Below are 22,076 nucleotides of genomic sequence, written 5' to 3' on the forward strand. Positions count from 1 at the left end.
GTATTTCAGTCAGGGTGAGAAAAAGATCCTGGCTGTCGGGGAGAACGCTGTGCTGTGTGCTCTCCTCAAGCTCGTCCTCCTCCTCATCTTCCCCATCCGCAAAATCCTCAGGCATGGCAGAAAGTACCCCATCATCTGAGTCCATGACAGGGTTGGGGTAGTGGTGGTGGCCCCCCCTAGAATTGCATGCAGCTCAGTGTAGAAGCGGCATGTCTGGGGCTCTGTCCTGGAGCATCTGTTTATTCTTTGGTTTTCTGGTACACTTGTCTGAGCTCCTTAAGTTTCACATGGCACTGTGTTGCGTCCCTGCTGTAGCCTCTGTCCCTCATGCCTTGGAGATTTTTTTGAAATGTTTTGGCATTTCGTCTTTTGGAACATAGTTCTGATAGCACGGATTCCTCTCCCCATACAGCCATCAGATCCAGTACCTTCCGTTCGGTCCATGCCGGAGCTCTTTTTCGATTCTGGGACTGCATGATCACCTGTGCTGATGAACTCACCTGGCGAAACAGGAAATGAGATTCAAAAGTTCCCGGGGCTTTTCCTGTACACCTGGCCAGTGCATCCAAGTTCAGAGTGCTGTCTGGAGCAGTCACAATGGTGCACTGTGGGATAGCTCCCATAGGCCGATACCTTCGAATTGCGTTCACACTAACTCTCATTGGAAATGGCAATGTCGATTTCAGCGCTAATCCCCTCCTTGGGGAGGAGTACAGAAATCGGTTTTAAGAGCCCTTTATGTCTCAAAAAATGGCTTTGTTGTGTGGACGGGTGCAGGATTAATTCGATGTAACGCTGCCAAATCCAACATAAACACATAGTGTAGACCAGGTCCTAGAAACCCCTGGCAAAGGGGATGTGTTGTGGGTAGGCTTCTATGTTCCATAATAACCACAGGGGCCATAGCAGCAGGAGATACAAATTAGGGCAGCCCTCAGGCTGCTGTAGCCTACTCCAGGAGCCCGGCTTGGGAGGCTCCACAGCTATACAGGAATGAATTCTCTTCACGTCGCTGCTATCCTTATAACATTGTACAAGAAACGCACTGTGTATTCATCAATACAATTAACTACATAACTGGAAGTGTGCACACACACATTTTTTGTCATCTTATAGAAAACTCAACTAGTACTGCAACTTTCAGATTGGCAGTGTATAAAAGCAGCAGGCCTAGTCTTCATATTCAAAGCCCTTAGTGGGCTAGGATTTGAATACTTAAAGAGCCACCGCTCTCCTTCCACCACCCAATGGACACTTGTTCTACAGGTCTGATGCAGATGATGGCACACAAACAGAAGCTCATTGGAGCATGTGATGGGCTTTGAGTGAAGGAGGCCTGTCTGTGGGGGAGTGCCACAGGAGATCTGGATGGAAGATGTCATGTCACCAATCAAGACTCCTTTTTTTGCATTAGCCTTCCCTCACTAGGGCGTTGCATTGAGAATGCAGGTAAACAGAGAAGATAGATTAGATGACGGTAAAAAAGTATAGGTGGAAAAACGGAGGAATGGAGAGACCCTACACACTACCATACAACTTAGGGTGGTGCAGTAGCAGCACATAGTGTGCTCTCAGGACTTGCTGAAGCTAAAAATTTCTTATTTGGCCCCTGGATTAATAGATGGTATGACCAGAAGGGACCAAGGTGGTGATCTAGGCTGATCTCCTGCAAGGGAGTCCAATGCCCTACATTTGGAATGTAAATAGGGTGATCAGTGCACCTAGCCAATTGTGAAATACTGTACATGGGGTGGGAAAGGGGGAAATTCACTTCTTGGCTTCTGCAGGCTTTATCTCTGACACTTTGATTGCCCTTGTCATTATCCTAGCATAGCTACACGTGTTGTAAATATTCATAAAATTATTCATCCCTTTCTATTAAGTTCAGCCACATTTTGTCTTTTGCCTCAGTGATTTCACAAAGTCAGTTAAGAAGAAAGAAAAATGCTATTTTCATTGGTGTTTTTTTAACGCTACAGCTAGACACATTGAAAGCAGTTTTCCTTTCACAGTAAAATCACTCCAGCTGCAGTAAATGGAAAGTTACAAATCTTTTATCAAAAGTAGAGATGTGCACATTGTTTTTATTGTGTTATGAAAGTTCTAAGAGTGAAACTCAGTATTGGGCATACATTTGATTTCACTTCCCCACCAGAATCTGCATGGGCCACATAATGATCAAACTCCATGAGAAAGGAAAGGAAGTCTGTGTCATCTTCTGGTTGTTGTTTGAAAGTTCTGTTCCCATGTGTCTAAGCAGCATGCTGGTTGTTAGTTTCATTTTCATTGAAGTGACAGTCGTAACACATCTTTAATCTAATTAACACTAAGTAGATATGAAAGGAAATGTGAAATATGATGTGGAGTTGCCATTTGAAGACTCTCTTTAGCTGAGACCCCTTTGCCACTTTTCTCTTCAGCAGCTATTTTGATGAGTCAATAGCATCATTATACAAAAGAGCTGGCATGAAATTGTGACCCCCCGCCCTTGAAGTCAATAGCAGTTTTCCCATTGTCTTCAATGGGGTAAGGATTTCACTCCTGGTTCCTGATTGCTGCCAAATAAATCATATAATTCCTATTTTAATGCATGAAAGTATGGCTTAAAGTAGCGCCTGCAGCAGCCCTATGCACATCACACCCAGTGAATACTGTGGGCATTGACGAGGAGGAGTGGCACTGGCTGCCCCACTGCCCACTCAGCTTTGAACTCTGTGGCCCTCCCTCATGACAAGGGAGCAGTGGGGCCAAAACTGAGCAATGCTGTGACCCTTGTGCACTCACAATGCCACTCACTCCATTTTGGCCTTGCCATACCCCTCCCCCTGACATGATGGAGAGGGCTGCAAGGTCAAACCTGAAGGGGCTGTGGGGCAGCTAGTGCCCCTCCTCACCACTGTTGTGGGCTGGTTTTTGCATCAGGGTTCCCCCCACACCTTCGGGGGCCTGCCCGGCCTCGCTTCTCTTCTAGCAGCCTGCGTCTCCTCTTAGGAATGGGGAGTGACACTGTACCTGGCAGGCCAGTCTTCAAGATGTGGGCTGAGTGTGGTGTGGACTTGGCGGGCAAGGGGCTGAGGCCAGCATGTGCAGCAGGGAGGGTCCACAGAGACTGTCAACTTCTGGGCATATCCCAGTGACTTAAGAGCATTTAACAAACTTTTGGAAGCGGAGACCCTTCAGTAAAATGAAATGAATCTTGCCCGACCTCATCCTCCCCCTGACATATCGCCATGTGTCATTAAAGGCCTCCCCATGATAATTCATGCATATTTTGTGCCTCCCTGACTAATTCTTTGTACCTCAGGAGTCATGCCCCACACTTTTGGAAATCAAAGATTTTCATAATATGATAAATCCTCTTCTTTCTCACATGCTTTGATCAGCAGTGTAATAACTAATATTACCCTTTAAATTCTCATAATTGGCATTTGTATTAGCACCCACTAAAATGAATGGCGGCAATTCACCCACTTGTTTCAGGCTCTCTGGAAACTCAAGAAGATATTTAAGGATCTCTTACACTCAGGTCCTATTTTCAAAACTTTTCTTTATAATCATAATAACTAGAGATTTACTTTATATATTTATAAAAAGAGAGAGCTGAACATCTGGAGAACAACTGAGTCTCATTTGTGGCCCACACTCTGGGAAATGCTGGTGTATGACTCAAATATCAAAGAAAGTGGACAGGTATCTAGTTCCCATAATACAGTTGTGTAAGAGCAGAGTGGGAAGAATAATTGGGGGAATTAAAATCTAATGCTGAAGCACTACAATTAGATGAGGAACAGGGCACCATGGGAGAAGATGGTAAAGTGAGAATTGCCACATTAGAACAGCTCCAATTAGACCTTCAAATGAAACTCTTCTCTTTGCCTGCCTGCAAACTTCTGTCCTTATCTTCTAATTTTTCTTTCACCTTTGGATCTTTCTTTTTTTCTTCAAAAGAAACATGGTTTCCAATCTGGAAAAGTTCTGTTCTCTATTGTCCCCCTGGATAAAGGTGTCAGAGCGCAATCACTCTGAGGGATTGCTCACTTTGGGGCAAAATTCTAGTCCCACTGAAGCCCATTTTCCATCCTGGCTTCGTTTCAAGGGACACAACTCCTTTGAGTGCCAAAGCCTTCTACCTTACACACACATTCAATGTTCCTTCCCCTTGCACAGTGTCAAGTTATTGACATCTTAAATAAATAAATTTTAAAAAAATCCTTTCACTGAAATTATAGAAAGAGGTATTTATATTCAAAGAATAAATCACACAGGATTTTAAGATTCTGCATGAACATTTTTTGTCTTCCTTGGGTCTGCTATACATTACAGCCTACATTGGGGCCTTAGCAGGTTTAAAGCTATGTTGATATCAACAGCAAATATGCCTTTACCTATCACTTGGGACCAGGATATGGCTATCTGAGAGTTATAAGCATTCACCAGAGGTCAATTCATACCTCTTTGTCTTCAACTAGCTTTAATCTCACACTTTGCACATCTCCAATTTGAGTGGAATGATTCAAGTTTCTGAATGCCAAACTCTTCACTTCAAAATTTTCACCATTTTTAAAATATATGAGAGCCGGAAAATAAAACACTTTAAAAAACAGCAGCTTAAGATGTTCGTCTGAGCTGCATGAATCACATGCAGCTAGATTCCTCCTTGTTTCTGAACTGCACAGTGGCTGGAACAAATTTTATAGTGGGGGTGCTGAGAGCCATTGAACCAAACTGTAAACCCTGTATATAATGGAAACCACTTCAAGCCAGGGGATCCAGCAATACCCCTATTTCTAGCACCTATACTGAGCTGTGGAAAACAAGTATATTGTTATCTCAGGCATTTTATACATACATCCATTCCAGCTACCCTATTCACTTGGTAGTGAATCCCACAAGATTGGAAATGTGCTACACTGACTTGCATTGCATTGACTAGAAAACAGCATCTTCCCAATTAATGGTGTAGTTGCTGTTATCTTAACTCCCTTGAAGTTGTTTACCCCAGGTGTCTTATTACTACCATTGTTTTATTTCCTGCATGCTACTCCTACCAGCCCCTTTTGATTTAACTCAGCAAAATCACGCAAAAATATCAAGCGGGTACAGTGAGGTACATATGATATTCATATAAATAATGCAGACAACTCCCTCATTCGCCACACTTAGTATTCAAGTAAAATTGTGTTTCATGGAATTTCCCAGAGCATTTGGAAAGAAAGAGTCAAAATAGATACAGTAACTCCTCACTTAAAGTCGTCCCAGTTAACGTTGTTATGTTGCTGATCAATTAGGGAACATTCTCATTTAAAGTTGCGCAATGCTCCCTTATAACGTCGTTTGGCAGCCACTTGCTTTGTCCACTGCTTGCAGAAAGAGCATCCCATTGCAGCTAGCGGTTGGGGGCTTGGAACCAGGGTGGTCTGGCAGCCCCCCATCAGCTCCCCGCTCCCCTAAGTTCCCTGTGCGGCAGCCGCCCAGCACGCTATCAATTGCCGGGCAGTTCATCTGTCCCTCCCTCCCTTCCCCAGGCTGCTCCTGCCCTCTGCCTTGGAGCTACTCCCCAAGCCTCCTGCTTGCTGGGGTGGGGGGGAAGAGAGGGGGGGCTAATGTCAGGGTGACCCCCTCCCCCCTGCTCCTGCACCCCGCTTACCCCATCTCCAAAGAGCAGGGGGACACACGACAGGGCTCAGGACGGAGGGAGCTTCCTGGCAGCAGCTGTGGTCTCAGCTTGCTGATTAACTTAACAAGGCAGTGCACTAAAGAGTGGGTCAGTGTACTTAAAGGGGAAATGTGCATCTCTCTCTCTCTCTCTCACACACACACACACACACACACACACACACCCACACACAGACGGTGTGTGTCTCTGTCTCCCTTCCCTCCATTCCTGCTGCCTTGTAGAGTGTGAGGCTACATTAACAACGAGTTAACCCCTTGATGGCTCAGCCAATTGCTAGTTCATCATTTAGCACGAAGGCATTCCCTGGGAAACATCCCACCCTCTGACTCCACCACCTCAACCAAGCTTCATAATCATCATCGCTGTGTACAGTATTAAATTGTTTGTTTAAAACTTACACTGTGTATGTATGTGTGTTATATATATATATATATATATATATATATATATATATGTATTACACACACACACACACACACATACACACAGAGTGTATAGTCTAAAGTAAGTCTTTTGTCTGGCAAAAAAAAAATTCCCTGGAACCTAACCCCCCCCATTTTTATTAATTTTTATGGGGAAATTGGATTCGCTTTAACATCGATTCACTTAAAGTCGCATTTTTCAGGAACATAACTACAACTTTAAGTGAGGAGTTACTGTATAGTGAAGAGGAGCTTCTCTGTCCAGAGCTTTGGCATTCTACTGGTTTGCAATAATGTTGGTAATAGCACATGTTATAAGCTCTTTACACAGATTATAAACTCTTTGGGGGCATGAACCGTCTTTATTCTGTGTTTGTATAGCACCTCGCACAATGGGGTGCCAGTCAATAAGCGGGCTCTTGGGTGCTACGGCATTACAAATAATATAAATTCTCTAATCTGGAATTTTTAAGATGCACCCTAGTAAGCCTGCAAGAGGGAGCTGTTACTAGAGAGAATCTCTCATATAGTCCTTGGGCCTATGCATTCTTCATTTCCCCCCCACCCCCACCCCCCACATCCCCCTGCATTAAACAATATATTAATTCAACATCAATTGGTAAACGACAAGGTAAGCCTCCCACAGCTTTAATTCTTTGCAATACAAGAAAAAAGCTGTTTATAATATCATTGTGTTGAGGAGAAAGGGGGCAACTACTCATAATGAAAGGTACACCTAGTTTAATTAAAATAAACTGTCTCCATCTTTGCCACCAGAGTGGTGGCTCAAGCTCTGGTGAAGCACACGCACCAAAGAGAGAGGAAAAAAGAAAATCTCATTGGTGACAGCTGTATGGGGATGATTTTTCACTCATTGGAGAGACTGTCATAACTCACAGTCCTAAGAGAGTGTCTGTTTCTCACTGTCACCGGTGAGATAAGCTATATTTAATGCTGCAACATCAAAGCTGCCAATTTTACATTTGCATTTAGTGGTACAGTTACAAATTAAATGCATTGCTTGCCTGGTTTTGGTTTATGGAGAGTAAATGGATGTTATATTATTTAAAAAAACAAAAAAAACCCACCAAAAACTACTCACTTAAAAAGTTCCAAAGCACAGAGTTTGACATTCTAGGGAACGTTGGACATATTTGAATAATGTGAATTTATAAATCATTAGCAACATTTATACTGCAAGAATGCTGTTTACTAGACCTGGGTAACGTGCTAAACATTCATAAAGGTCAAAAATACAGTCAGCAACCAGTCAACAGTGAAGGGGACAGGAAAGGGAGTTTTCATATCAGTAATAATAAAGATCTAATATGTTTCAGAGTAGAACTCTAATATGTGTGACTCTTCATTAATAGCTCCGGTCAATGGTAAGAGAATTAGTTAGCATTGTTCAGTGAATTATCTGTCTGTTTAAAACTAAATGAAGAAAAAATTAATGAAATCCTTTTGATGTGGTGGGATATATAGTAAACTACTAATCAGAACAACCTATTCTTTTCTTTAAAAGGCCTGCGAGGTAATTGAAAAGCCCTGGATAGAGTCTGTTGTACTAAAACAGCATAAATCTAAAGTAGGGGTGACAAACATACAATGGTTACACGTCTTCACTATCTGTGTGTCCTATGTCTGAACTATTTATTAACTGAAATGTGAATGGGCAATGAAGGGCCAATTTATATGTTACACCAAGAGATGTATTATAACTGCCTTAAACATTGATTTCCTCCTTTGCCTATTCTTGATCAGGATATACACACAAGGAACAGCAATAATATGGGGTTTCCTTTATCAGATCTTGGATATTTCCCGAGACTGTCTGCAACCATTAACCTTGCGTATTATCTGACTTTAGTGATTAGTACAAGGCACATAAAACCGTATTGATGACTAGTCTTGGGTTAGAAGAGTGAGCTGAATTATTGGAGGCTAGATTTTGCTGACTTTGTGATACAAATGATAGTATTATGCTAGTCCCGTGAAATTGCTAATTTGTCATTTCTTTCATGGTGTAGTCAATGATGTGGTGCTAATGAATGAGGCACGTAATTGTGTGATACGGAATTGTAGCTTCTTGCTGATTCCTTCTGTGCCTGTATTGAGAAGAAAGAATGTCAAGCATCTTTGTTCACTAATTCACTTCACATTTCTGTGCCATGCTACTGGACAATCACAAATATTGTCTGTAATTAATGCTCAGGCTATTATAGTTAGGCTTCTAATTCTAACTTTCTTAGCCCTGTTGTGTTAATTATTTTTACTGGGCACATTAGCAGGATTCTATCAATGCAAGTGCTTTTCTTTCCCTTTGAAGATGTGCTTTTTTACATGTGCTCATTACAGCTGCAGCGAACTTCAGCAAACAAGCTCAAAGCTCACATGATGGCTGCCATTCTCAGGTCCCCCTCAAGTTTACTTTTTAAGGTTTGTTCTTTCAGAATGACATTGAAACGGACTCCCAAAAGGTCCGGGACTCCGGATAGAGCAGTTGAAATAGGAGAGAATGTTTACACTTGCATCAAGCTTGCTTTCTCTACCTGCTTATCTTTGGTGAAATGCCCTGTGTGTGTGAGGAGAGTTGTACTGGACCTCACTGGAATCAGAACTCTTCAGCTGTGTGCCATAGGTCCTGTAGTTCTAACATTTTGAGTTCTATATAAGTGGTAAGAATTTATTTCTAAGATAATTCCTATATGTTAGAACTACAGGGTCTATGACACACAGTTGAGGAGTTCTAATTCTATTAATTAAATTACAATGGTATGTATACGTGGTAGTTAGTTCAGTATGTGAGTGGTGGTGGTTGGGTGTTTACTGAATTTGGATATTGCAAAAATGCATTTATAGTGAAGTAGAATAATAAAAGTCCCAATTCTAGTTAGATACATTTGGGTTTTAAGTAGATGACCCACTATGCCTTTTTTCAGGCTCTAAATTCTATTCAATGATACTTTATAACATATAAATGATGGTGTTAACAATAGTGAACTTTTATATTGATGCCATTTTTATTCACAGTACAACTTCATTATGAGTTTTCCATTGGATTTTATTGCATTAGGGTTCAAGCCAGCTGTGTGGCAGCAGTGCTGTTTCTAAAGGCTTTATCAGTACCTCTCATAGCTTGGGATAAACCAATATCAGATACTCAGAGGTCTCCCCCTATTCAAGGTGTCATCCCTCGACCGTGAAATGCTTGCAAATTACTGTTCTGCCTTAAGCCCTTTAAAGGAAGGTAATCAAGAAGTGGCTGCCTTTCAGATCCATGTGCACCTCAACAGAAATGTCCTTTTGGGTAGGTTCCAGCCTGGGTTCCAGAACTAGGAATCTTCAACTTGGGATCATGAATGATCTCTTGTTGGTTTTATGTCTGGGCCACCGGAATATTTTGTTTATACTGAATCTCTCAAACTTTGAGAACATTGAGATTTATGCGGACTGGTTAGAGAGTGACTACCACTATCAACACAAGCACAGCACAGACTAACTAACACCTCACAAATCCAACTCCCTACCAGTGCACAAAGTATGCACAGGGTTCAGGGTGGGGTGGTTTTTCTTTTACATATAGCGGTTTTGAGAGGTAAAACTAAAACAAGACATACTGAGAAACTGATTTGTGTTAACATCCCATCAAGGTTTTCATAAATTCTAAGACCAGAAGGGACCACTGTGGCCCTCTAGTCTGACCTCCTGCATGACACAGGCCATAGACCTTCCCCAAAATGACAACTGTTTTGAATTAAAGATTTTCTCTTTTTAAAAAAAATCCACTCTTGATTTAAAATTGCTGATGATGGAGAATCCACCACAATCCTTGGTAAATTGCCCCAGTGATTAATTACTCAGACTGTTTAAAATTTATACCTTATTTCCAGTCTGAATTTGTCTAGCTTCAACTTCCAGCCATTGGATTGTGTTTATATCTTTCTCTGCTAGATTGAGGAGCCTATTATCAAATATTTGATCCCCATTTGGATACTTATAAACAGTGATCAAGTCACCCTTTCATCTTTTCTTTGTTAAACTACAGAGATTGAGCTCTTAGAAAACTTGCCTTTTTAAGGATAGACTCAAACTCTTGAATCATTCTTCTGGCTCTTCTCTGAACCCTCTCAAATTTATCAACATCCTTCTGGAATTGTGGACGCCAGAACTGGACACAGTATTCAAACAGCAGTTGCACCAGTGCCAAATACAAAGGTAAAATAACCTGTCTATTCCTACTCAAGATCCCCCTGTTTATGCCTCCAATAATCACGTTAGCTCTTTTAGCCACGGTATCACACTGGGAATTTATGTTCAGCTGATAATCCACCACCATCCTCAAATATTTTTCAGAGTCACTGCTTCCCAGGACAGAGTCCCCTTCCTGTAAGTATGGCCTACAGTTTTTTTATTCCTAGATTTATATGTTTACATTTAGCCATACTAAAAAATGCACATTTGTGGCTAGCTTACCAAGTGATCCAGAGCTCTCTGAATCAGTGACCTGTCTTCTTCTTTATTTACCCCTCTTCCAATTTTTGTGTAATCTGAAAACTTTATCAGTGACAATTGTTTTATTCCAGGTCCTTTGATATAAATGTTAAATAGCATAAGGCCAAAACCCAACTCCTGGGGGGACTTCACTAGAAACACACCCACTTAATGGTGGTTCCTCATTTATAATTACATTTTGAGACCCGTAAGGCGGTTTTTAATCTATGTTAATTTTTATCATTCTAGTGAATGGAGCAATTATCACCTTTTTTAGTGTGAGCCATTCCTCTTTGCGGTTATTGAGGACCCATTGTAGCATCAAAATTGCAGTTCTGGTGCATAAGGTTGGGTTGGATTTGGAGAGCTTATGCAGGGAATGTGCAGTCCTATGCACTACAGAGCCCTTCTCCATGGTGGTTTGCCATCCACTGAGTCTCTGTGTGGCCTAATTGATGGGGCACTGGACTGGGAGTCAATAGTTTTGAATTCTGTTCCTGACTCTGTTGCTGTGTCTCTTTTATTGTCTTTTTGTTTGTGCAATGCATTTCACAATAGGATCCCTCCAAATAAAAATGATCATCCCAACCCCCAACCACACACTATTTGTGAAAAATTAGCAATGGGAGGAAAGGAAGACCATATCTTGTAACAACAAACTTGGGGAAGAGAGAAATGACAAGGCTTGCAAACATTTGATTACAGGCACACCCTATCAGTGATCTACGCTATGTATGTTTTGGAGGAAAGATCATGATGACATGAGATACATCTACCCACAGTTCCTTAGAGTATTTGTTTTCTTTAGTTGTATGGTGAACATGCATGTATATGTCTGTAGATAGCTATATATTTGATATCAACATTCCATGTTAGAGATGGAAAAAGTTAATACATTACCTAGTCCATCCTACAATCCAGGATGGTTCCCTACAATATTTTTCAGAGAGCTCAGCTCAGTGTAGCTTATATAGCTCAGTGTTATATGGCTTCCACCACTTTTGGCAGACTGTTCTACAGTTTACTAGACCAGACAATTAGGAAATATTTTCTGCTATTCAGTAAAATTTGTAGCTTTTTAAGACCAGAAAGAACCATAACCATCATTTTGTCTGACTTCTTGCATAAATTTCACCCAGTGATTCCTGCCTAGAGTCCAATAATGTGTGCATATCATTTAGAAAGCTATCTGGTCTTGATTTACATATTTCAAATGATGGAGTTTTAATTTGTGTAACTCAATCTTATTCTGTCCCCGATTGTGTTATAACAATTTAGCTTCCCCCACCCTGAGCACTGACGCCACAGCTCCCATTGGCTGGGAACTGCAGCCAATGGGAGCTGCAGGGGTGATGCCTGCAAGCAGGGGCAGCACGAGGAGTCCCCTGCTCCCCTTAGGGGCTGCAGGGATTGTGTTGGCTACTTCCGGGAGCGGCATGGGGCCAGGGCAAGCAGGGACCCTGCCTTAGCCCTGCTGTGCTGCTGGACTTTTAGTAGCCTAAAATCTCCCAGTTTGGCTTCAGCAGTTTGGCTTCAGCAGAGCAGTTCATCTCCTCTGAGAGATAGGGCCTGATTCCAGGGGACTCCTGGCAAAACTGGGAGGATTGGCCTTAGCCCTGCTGTGCTACTGACCAGGAGCCGCCTATGGTAAGCGCTGCCTGGCAGAAGCCTACACCCCTCACCTCCTCCCGCACCCTACCCCCCTGCCCCAGCCCTGAGCCCCCTCCTGGAGCCAGCACCCTGCACCTTCTCTCGTACCCATAACCCCTGCCTGTACCCCAACACCCTCCCAGAGCCCACACCCCCAACCCCTTCTCATATCCCAACCCCCTGCCCCAGCCCTGAGCCCCCTCCCGTACCTAAACACCCTCCCAGAGTCCGCACCCCAACCCCCCTCCCACACCCCAACCCCCTGCCCTAGCCCAGAGCCCTCTCCTGCACCCAAATTCCCTCCTAAAGTTTGTACCCTGCACCCCCTCCTGCACCTGAACCCCCAGACCAGTGAAAATGAGTGAGGGTGGGGGAGAGTGAGCGACAGAGGGAGAGGGGATGGAGTGAGCAGGGTGGGGCCTTGGAGAAGGGGCAGGGCAGCAGGGTGGCCTCAGGGCAGGGGTGGGGCAAGGGTGTTTGGGTGATTTAGACAGTTGGAAACCCTATCACCCTGTGTACGCTGCCGTGGCTGGGAGCAGTTGTTGCTGCCAGCTCCTGCCCCCAGGCATTTTCCCTCATCCAGGCCAGAATAGGGAAATGTTTGCTTGGGTCAGAGAGTCCAAAGGTCCTTCTCACCTCCTATCCATGGGGTACCTGCTGGGACAAGATGTTCTGAGAGCTCTCATCTGTTTCCTCTCAGAACAGATCAAAAGGAATGGGTGCTGGGCTCTCATTGGGTCTTTCTCACCCTCCCTTGCTTAGGTCCTGCTGGACAGACGTGAATCTATTGCTGACTGCAACAACTGCTGCTGTTAACAGCCAACATTATGGGTGAACCTAACATCTGGCAAATATATTGTACTATTTTCTGATCCATGGTCCTCACCAGTGAGTCACCCAGATGACCTGGAAGAGTTCACCTTTAAGAGTAAGGGGGTAGTTGAATCTCTATGCCCAGCCTGCTCTTGATCTCTCTATCAATACTGCCAATAGAATGCATGGTGTGACGGTGCGCTGTGGATGTTTAACAGTAGATTAAAAGTTTGTTTTAACAAAGAAAAGACCTTTTTGACCTGAAAGTTTGTGTATTACAACTTCTTTGTTGTACCAAATTATCTACTTTATTTATCTACTTTAAAATATAAAATATTTATGCTGAAAGCAAATATGGCACAATAAATAATTAAACCCATTCAATTGACAATTTTGGTCAGTTCTAGTTAGACCTTAAATCTCAGTTGTCAGCCTTTTTATTTTATTTTTTTAAACTACTGATTATTTAGAGAGATTAGCCTAGCAATTACGGGTTAGTATCCTTAATAGTCATTTTACATGGAGAGCATCACTGTTTCTACTGGGCCTGCTTGAGAAGTATAATACCCTGAATATCAGATCACATCCTACGTGGCCCAGTATTAAAAAAAGACAAAATGAAACTAATATGAATTTCACTGATAAGAGCCACTTTTGTTGTGATTATGTTTCTATCAAAATGTACAAGTCCAATATTAAGCAGATTTTGCATATCTTAGAAATAATACAATTACATATAAGAAAAGTTGCTTTAGTGATTAAGACAATGAGAGCTACCCAAGAGGTTATGGGGAAAATTACCACTTTGATATGAATAGATATTTTTTTCTCTTTCTTATTATTGAAAGTACATAAGGGAGCAAAATATTTTTTTCTTGAGAGTGACGATGGCTCTATCAGTGATACTTCAGGTTACATATTAAATGACCTTCTGGAGGTACCTGTTTTACTGTAATCAACCATTTAGCAACAGCTAGATAGCATATTTGTGCCTCACAGTTAGTTGTTTCACTTAGATTAAGGAACTATGTACCTTCTATATGTGCTATTATTTATTGAACCATGTTTGAAGAAATTCGTCTATTGCTTTTCATTGATGGGAGCTTCTGGCTAACAGCACTTTAAATAAGTGGAAAATGCTCAGTTATCACCCAATGTGAACAGGATCAATAATAGTTTAGTAGTGTCTGATAATTGCATAGCTGTTATACACAAGAGCTTGCATCTTCTTGAGTGACTCTTATCAATCTATTGTCCATCATCATCTGATAACCAGACCAAAAATATAGCAGAGAATTATCCCTTTTGGAATCAAGCTTGTGAAAAACATTTGAAATAATGTTTTTTTAAAAAATCTCATTGTTACACTCAGCAGGGAGAAAAATTTCAGTATCTGTGTGACTATACTGTGAAAGAAAGAAACAAACGACAATATGCACTTACTACGTAGAAAGATATTTACGGCAGAATGATGTAAGGGGGGCAATATTTCAGGAGTATTTGGAGAGTATTCTGCAATACTTGGAATTGTATTCTGAAGCAGAGTAGGCTAGAGCATGGTGGAGTGCAGCTCTCAGTCACACAACACAAGTATCACAGCTGTGTGATGTGACCATAAATGTGGCAGTCCTCTCCTTCCTTTGGAGATAGTGTAAGTCCTGGACCCATCTACTTTATATGCAAAGGCGGCAATTTTTACCTCTCCTATTCTCTCTCCCTCTCTGCCTCTGGGAGAGGTTTGTCTCCTTTTAAGTGACCTCAGTCACCATTTTCCTCCTTGCTACAGTGTAAAGTGAATTAGTACTCCCTTCTCCTTTTTCTCTAGCTGCTGAGAGGAACCTGTCTCTTCTTTTTTATATACAGAAGAGTTCAGGTTTCTAGGGCTCTCTCCCCCCATAGAGTTGCCAGCAGCTTCTATATGGTGGTAAAACTTTCCTATTTCTAGCTTTCCATTTGCTCATTAGATTTTTAAAGTGTGAATTTTGTGCTGGTGAAAAGCGCTGGATGGAAAGCTCTGGAGACTTCTTCACAATAACAGTGCAGCACAGGAAGACAAAGGCTTTTCCTTTCACTAGAAGAAAGGAGCATCTCTAATCCATGTTAACTAACATCTTAAAATCCTTGTGCAGATGAGGCAAGTTGCAGTTTTAACATGTTAGCTGGTCCAGCTAACCTGTTAACTAACACATGTAAAAAATACTAATGTAGACATGGTCATAGTGCAAGGTAAACCACACTGCCCTCCAAAGTGCTTCAGCCTTGATCCTCTAGGATTAAGAGGGTAACTCAGTCTATCCTTGGTCTCTCCACCAGGACTGCCAGCAAAGTTGACCGTTAATGGCAGGAGTTGTTAACAGAGGATTCTGTGATATAAACATGTATCCTTTCAAGTGACGCATTTTAATAATGGTGCATTTTCATAAAGATTAGGTTAATGGCATTGATGTTGTATGCCCTCTTAAGAGCATTATACTGCTTTTGTGTGTTCTAAGAGTAATAACTTCACATTTATGTATGTATCTATCTAGGTTCTTACCCTGGCACCCATCACTGTAAGATGTGAGCTCTTAAACTTCATCATGAGGTGTTGAAATAATTATACCAGTTGTTCTTTGTGGGGAAAGGAAATCACCTTTGATCTGGAAAAGAAAGAGTCAAATTTAAAAAAAAAAGTGCATGAATAGTTCTCATCAGAAAGGAATCTGTTTCCTGTGCTAGTGTATAGGGCTGAGTGTATTTGTGTGATGTGGGGGAGGAGGGGGAAACTCCTGGGTGGATTCCTCCTGAAGGTTGAAACAGCAGCCTGGATTTCTACATAGAGTGCTTCCGCCGACGTGCACGAGCTGAAATTGTGGAAAAGCAGCATCGCTTACCCCATAACCTCAGCCGTGCAGAACACAATGCCATCCACAGCCTCAGAAACAACTCTGACATCATAATCAAAAAGGCTGACAAAGGAGGTGCTGTTGTCATCATGAATAGGTTGGAGTATGAACAAGAGGCTACTAGGCAGCTCTCCAACACCACTTTCTACAAGCCATTACCCTCTGATCCCACTGAGAGTTACCAAAAGAAACTACAGCATTTACTCAAAAAACTCCCTGAAAAAGCACAAGAACAAATCCGCACAGATACACCCCTAGAACCCCGACCTGGGGTATTCTATCTGCTACCCAAGATCCATAAACCTGGAAATCCTGGACGCCCTATCATCTCAGGCATTGGCACCCTGACAGCAGGATTGTCTGGCTATGTAGACTCCCTCCTCAGGCCCTTCATTACCAGCACTCCCAGCTATCTTCGAGACACCACTGACTTCCTGAGAAAACTACAGTCCATTGGTGATCTTCCTAAAAACCCCATCCTAGCCACTATGGATGTAGAAGCCCTCTACACCAACATTACACACAAAGATTTATAGATTCATAGATTCAAAGATACTAAGGTCAGAAGGGACCATTCTGATCATCTAGTCCGACCTCCTGCACAGCGCAGGCCACAGAATCTCACCCACCCACTCCTATGAAAAACCTCACCCATGTCTGAGCTATTGAAGTCCTTAATTCATGGTTCAAAGACTTCAAGGAGCAGAGAAGCCTCCCTCAAGTCAACCATGCCCCATGCTACAGAGGAAGGCGAAAAACCTCCAGGGCCTCTCCAATCTGCCCTGGAGGAAGATGGACTACAAGCCGTCAGGAACAGTATCCCCAATACTGTCACGGCTAACCTGGTGGCTGAATTTTGTGACTTTGTCCTCACCCATAACTATTTCACATTTGGGGACAATGTATACCTTCAAATCAGCGGCACTGCGATGGGTACCCGCATGGCCCCACAGTATGCCAACATTTTTATGGCTGACTTAGAACAACGCTTCCTCAGCTCTCGTCCCCTAATGCCCCTACTCTACTTGCGCTACATTGATGACATCTTCATCATCTGGACCCATGGAAAAGAAGCCCTTGAGGAATTCCACCATGATTTCAACAATTTCCATCCCACCAGCAATGTCAGCCTGGACCAGTTCACACAAGAGATCCACTTCCCGGACACTACGGTGCTAATAAGCGATGGTCACATAAACACCACCCTATATCGGAAACCTACTGACCGCTATTCCTACCTACATGCCTCTAGCTTTCATCCAGATCATACCACTCGATCCATTGTCTACAGCCAAGCTCTGCGATATAACCGCATTTGCTCCAACCCCTCAGATAGAGACAAACACCTATAAGATCTCTATCATGCATTCCTACAACTACAATACCCACCTGCTGAAGTGAAGAAACAGATTGACAGAGCCAGAAGAGTACCCAGAAGTCACCTACTACAGGACAGGCCCAACAAAGAAAATAACAGAACGCCACTAGCCATCACCTTCAGCCCCCAACTAAAACCTCTCCAACGCATCATCAAGGATCTACAACCTATCCTGAAGGACGACCCATCACTCTCACAGATCTTGGGAGACAGGCCAGTCCTTGCTTACAGACAGCCCCCCAATCTGAAGCAAATACTCACCAGCAACCACACAACAGAACCACTAACCCAGGAACCTATCCTTGCAACAAAGCCCGTTGCCAACTCTGTCCACATATCTATTCAGGGGATACCATCATAGGGCCTAATCACATCAGCCACACTATCAGAGGCTCGTTCACCTGCGCATCTACCAATGTGATATATGCCATCATGTGCCAGCAATGCCCCTCTGCCATGTACATTGGCCAAACTGGACAGTCTCTATGTAAAAGAATGAATGGACACAAATCAGACGTCAAGAATTATAACATTCAAAAACCAGTTGGAGAACACTTCAATCTCTCTGGTCACTCGATCACAGACCTAAGAGTGGCTATACTTCAACAAAAAAGCTTCAAAAACAGACTCCAGCGAGAGACTGCTGAATTGGAATTAATTTGCAAACTGGATACAATTAACTTAGGCTTGAATAGAGACTGGGAATGGATGAGTCATTACACAAAGTAAAACTATTTCCCCATGTTATTTCTCCCCCCCATCCCACCCCCCACTGTTCCTCAGATATTCTTGTTAACTGCTGGAATTAGCCTACCTTGCTTGTCACCATGAAAGGTTTTCCTCCTTTCCCCCCCCTGCTGCTGGTGATGGCTTATCTTAAGTGATCACTCTCCTTACAGTGTGTATGATAAACCCATTGTTTCATGTTCTCTGTGTGTGTATATAAATCTCCCCTCTGTTTTTTCCACCAAATGCATCCGATGAAGTGAGCTGTAGCTCACGAAAGCTTATGCTCTAATAAATTTGTTAGTCTCTAAGGTGCCACAAGTACTCCTTTTCTTTTTGCGAATACAGACTAACGCGGCTGCTACTCTGAAACCAATGAATTTCCTGAGTAGATACTCAGGTGGCTAGCCTGAGACACTGCCTGTGCTGCTGTAGACACGCTGCTATTTTTAGACACTAGCTGGAGTAGAGCTAGCATGGGTACATCTATGTGAGTTGGGAATCACACAGAGAGATTCTCAGTTTAAAGCAGTTAGTTAACAGCTAAATTAGATGTCTGTACATTCTGTAGGAGTAACAAAAGCTCTCCCCCCAGATCTCTAACTCCATGAAATATGCCACAGTGGCCAAACATAATTTTATCTAAAGGCTTCTCTAATAATTGAGGGCTGGAATAATACTCACCTGTTGCCAAAATGTTACAGATTTTGTGACCTATCCCTGATAGCTGATACATCTGGTCTTGGATCATCATTTTCAGCTGAGTAGACTAGGACTCTTAGTAACTCCTACATTTGTAACATTTCCTGCCCCTTCTGAACTTTACTTGGTTCAGCTCTCAGAATGAGGAAAAGTAGAAGACACAGAATGGCTTGCCCATAATGGAGGCTTCCCAGTGACTTCAAGAAAAACTACTGAACATGCCTAGTATCCCACCTTTCATCCCACATCCCACCTTTCATCATGATGTTTCTCAGCATGGATAGTTGAGCCCCCTGCTCTACTCTCTGTAAGAGTGCATAGAATGACTATCTTTAAATCATTTGTGTCTGTTCTGCCTTGCTTTGTACTACAGTTTAAGTCGTTTACATATATAATGTGGTTGCGTGTGGCAAATGATATATGCTGTAGAAGTGTTACCAGCTCTCATGATTTTATTACAATTCTCATCCTATAGGATGTTTCATTCGAAGCCCCATCCTTCAGGATTTAAAGTGCCCCTGGAAAGTGTTCTTATTTGATCTCAGACAAACCCATAAACCTGCAAAGGACTGGGGTCCCCAGAATGGTAAAAAAGAGAAAAGGTTAAAATGGTATAGCGTCCATGCAAAATGATGCAGTAACAATAGTGAAAAAAAGGTTGGGGAGAAATGATCATTAGTTCCCTTTTGAAACTACTCAGTTCAATAACATCATTAATTAAAGAGAGTGTAATAGGTCAAATTTTATATTAGGGTTCCATCCATAGTTTATAAAGGGTTAATAAACAATTAATAGCTATTATAAGCATGTTATAACACAAGCAAATGTGTTATAAATGGTGATAAGCACTTCACTAGATGGCAAAATCATAGTTTGAGACAACCTAATTGGACTTTATAGCAATCGATTATTTATTAAAACATCTTTGTCACTTATTAACTCTTTATAAACTTTTTGTAAATGGAACCTAAATATAAAGTGCATCTGTATAAATGGTCATGTTATCAGCTCTGTCAAGCAGCAAATCATCAAACAACAATCACATACAACCTCTCCTGCTTGACTGAAAAACTTCTGGAGGTGTCAAAGAGGGGTGGGAGACGCTTCCTCTTTCCAGGGCTGGAAAGGGACAAAATAGGAGAAAAGAGGTTCTTTACCTGCTTTGCTTTTTAGTCCCTGATGATTAATTGCAAAAAGCCCCTTTTCCTTTTGTAGCTGTCCCCTTTGGCATGGAAGATTGGATGAAGTTCCCTTTGGAACCTGTCACTGTTGATTCTTTGATAGCCAATGGAGCTACAGATTATCATCTCCCATTCCCAAGGCCAAAACTGCCAGTGCTACAGCATTCCTAATCCCATCTCTTGCCAGCTCAGGGCAGCAGAGAGAGCCCGAGAACTGTGCACAGGTTTTCAGCGTAACACAGAGCAGGCATCAGGCGGCTGGACCACCCCCTTAGCACTCTCTTTATCCTTCAAAATGGCAACTGCCTGGTGTCCAATATCCAGAAAATCAGTAGGAGTCATGTTCTTGTATTTTAAATCTAGATAAGTGGGTGTCAATATATAATCTCACAACCTGTGAATCCTCTAGGATAAACACTACATCTGAGCACTCTGAAATGTTGTACCACAGCCATGGTCTTTAAGGCAGAATAGTCAAGTCTAGTGAACCTAAGATCCCTCAGAGTTAATAGCTACCCTTTTAAGAAAGGTTTCAGAGTAGCAGCCGTGTTAGTTTGTATTCGCAAAAAGAAAAGGAGTACTTGTGGCACCTTAGAGACTAACAAATTTATTAGAGCATAAGCTTTCGTGAGCTACAGCTCACTTCATCGGATGCAAATGCATCCGATGAAGTGAGCTGTAGCTCACGAAAGCTTATGCTCTAATAAATTTGTTAGTCTCTAAGGTGCCACAAATACTTCTTTTCCTTTGAAGAAAGGGAGGAGTTCATAGTGAATAGAGAACAAGGTAAAATGCATCTTAAACTGGGACTGGATAATGGCTTTAGCATTAAGGGGCTAAAGTGGAGAGTCTAATGCTCTCAAGGTTTGCAGTACAATTCTGAGCTTTAATAGTTCAAAAAGCAGTGAATGGCAGTTTTCAGATATTATTACTCCAAAAGAAAAGGATCCCCCTCCCTTTTTGTAAGAAATGGCAGGCTCCTTTTAAGAGGCAGACTACATAATGGGATAGCTACAGTTGAGTATATTGGTTGGTATATCCTCTGTCTTTGGGAAATTCCTTTATTTAACAGGGCATACCGAGGTATGAAGTCTTTAATGAATAATTCCTTAGGAAGGGTTGTATGTGTTAATTGGTGGCCAGCAAATATGCACATTTAATGGGCTTAGTCTTTCAACAATTCTAATAATCATACCTCTGGCTCAGTTGTTGAGTGGAGATGTTTATCTGGTTTATTCTGCTGCAAATAGGCTGGGAAGGTTTAGTTTTTTATCAGTAAATGTCTGCAAACATTGACGTCACCAAGCACACACAAACTGACCAAAACATTTCCGTCAATAATCAAAATGTGCACATAGGCAAAGTAAGAAAAAATGCTGTTTCAGATCTTAGTGTTGTATATTTTGATGTGATGCTGATCATTTTTTTTCTTTTTTAACAGTTAAACCTTATAATTTTTGAATTATTTACTCTCATTTAAATATTGTCTGACCCCCTGTAGCTAGCTTCCCTCAGGGGCCAGCTGGCCTTGTGGTCAGGCTGTGGCCAAACTGTCTCTCAGGCTCTTCTAGGTAGTCCAGGGGATTGCCCCCCATCCTTTCTCTCTGCAGAAACCTCTGGGATTTCTCAGGTGGCTGGGGGAGAAGGGAGTGGTAGGGGGAATCCCTCTCCAATAGGTCCTGGTCCAGGCCCTGAGGTGAGGGTTGGCTCAGTCCTTTCTGGATGCCACCCCAGATCAGCCCCCACCCCGTTTCCAGGTTGCTTCCTGCTTTCCATGTGGAAAATGGCTCCTTCTGCTTGCACCATCTCAGTAATTCAGAGCCTCGGCTGGCTGAAGGGGCGCTTCCCAGCTCACTTTGAGTCCAGTTGTTCCCCATAGTCAGGGAAGAAGTAGGTAAAGGGCGAGCTCAGGCCCACAGCCTCCTGGCTGAGTCATATTCACAGTCGCAGTTCTTCCCCTGTACATTGCTCTGCCTCTGCAGCAGCTCCCACCTCCCTGAAGCCAGTTTCTCCTTCACGCTCGCCCCACCCGACAGCCAGAGTTTCCTTTTAAGCAAGTCCTCCAAAGGGAGCATACCCGACAGCTGCTGAGAGATGGGGCCTTCCTGGCCCCATAGTGCTCCACCACTCCTTTAGCCTTAGTCTGGG

At 42.6% G+C, this 22,076-nt stretch overlaps 1 long non-coding RNA gene across 1 annotated transcript; it reads right to left on the reverse strand.

Annotated features, from left to right (window-relative positions):
- Positions 1 to 660: 660 nt before the first annotated feature.
- LOC122457244 lies at positions 661 to 14,766 on the reverse strand. Its single transcript, XR_006276766.1, has 3 exons — positions 14,756 to 14,766; positions 5,346 to 5,348; positions 661 to 834 (listed from the first exon to the last, which is right to left on the reverse strand). It is a non-coding gene; the product is annotated as an uncharacterized LOC122457244 (long non-coding RNA).
- Between the last annotated feature and the right edge of the window lie 7,310 nt (positions 14,767 to 22,076).

The sequence above is a fragment of the Dermochelys coriacea genome, chromosome 1 (genome assembly GCF_009764565.3).
Source record: "Dermochelys coriacea isolate rDerCor1 chromosome 1, rDerCor1.pri.v4, whole genome shotgun sequence".
Lineage (NCBI taxonomy): Eukaryota > Metazoa > Chordata > Testudines > Dermochelyidae > Dermochelys > Dermochelys coriacea.